This window comes from Pygoscelis adeliae, unplaced genomic scaffold (assembly GCF_000699105.1).
Source record: "Pygoscelis adeliae isolate BGI_AS28 unplaced genomic scaffold, ASM69910v1 Scaffold958, whole genome shotgun sequence".
Taxonomy (NCBI): domain Eukaryota; kingdom Metazoa; phylum Chordata; class Aves; order Sphenisciformes; family Spheniscidae; genus Pygoscelis; species Pygoscelis adeliae.
In genome coordinates this window covers 59711-60888 of record NW_008825419.1, presented here as the reverse complement: position 1 = coordinate 60888, position 1178 = coordinate 59711, and positions in this window count along the sequence as shown.

Below are 1178 nucleotides of genomic sequence, written 5' to 3'. Positions count from 1 at the left end.
CGTCCCCTCTGCATACCCTTGCCCCAGACCCACCCTGGCCCTTTCCTCCTGCACCTTCCACCGCCAGGGCAGCGATTGCACTAATTGGCATCAGTGGCCCTGAGCAGCCTCACCTGGGACCACCCATCCCAGTCACCTGGGGCTGGGGGGCTATTTAAGCTCAGGCTGGGGCTGCTGCTTCTTGTCTGAGCTGTGGGTACAGCCTTGGCCCCTGGACCTGGCTGGGCCCTGGACAGCATCATCATGATACAGGTTGGTTGGAGAGGGACACCCTGTCATGGGGCAGCCCTGTTCCTGCTGCTCCCTCGCATCCAGGCCCTGCTGCTCGTGTGGGTGTGCTGGGCTGCAGCAAAACCAGAGCCCTACATGGCAGCAGCACTTGCCAGCCCCATACCAGCCCCATGAGAATCTCCCTCTGGGTGTCTCGAGCGAGCAAGAGTGGGGTTTTACAGACAGCCCTGTGGTCCATCTCTCCGTGCTAGCATCTCCATGGCCTGAGATCCTGTTGAAAGGTGCTGCAGAAGAGCATCAGCCCGGCTGGTCTATGTGAGGGGACAGGTATGTCTATTTTGAGAAGGCTCAGCCATGCCTTTCCCTTTGTGCCAGGCTCTGCAGAGCACCGGTCCCCGCTGTCCCCTCTCAGAGCAGAGAGGGATGGGGCAGCGGTGCCCGCTCTCCGCTGGCAAGGCAGTGCCGTTATTCCTGCCTTTGCCAGGGAACCACCTTGAACTTTTTCATGTGACGGCTTCTGCTCCTGCAAAAAGCGCCTGGGAAAATAGGCGAGAGGCCCACGCTGAGATGTGGCCTGCTTTTCCCATCACCGAGCCCACGTGCCGCTGCCCGTGGGCAGACACAGGCAGGCCGTGGCACGCGTGGGGCCGGGGGTGAGCGAGAAGATGAGCAGATGGGCTGTGTGGGATGTGAGCAGGGCCGGTGCTGTGCTCCAGGAGGGTTTCCAGACTGGCGGGCTCCTGGGGAGAGGCTTGAGAGGGGTCACCCTGGGAATGGCCCCATTTATCCCACACCTGCACCTGTATCTATACAGTGCCTTGCACCCAGGGGAGCTGCTTGGCTTGGCTATGGGGTGCGGGGGGAGCTCTGTGGGGCTGGCTGGGGTTTGGGGGTGTGGGAGGGACCCTCTGCCCAGCCCAGGCAGGACGAGGGCCAGATCGAGGCTG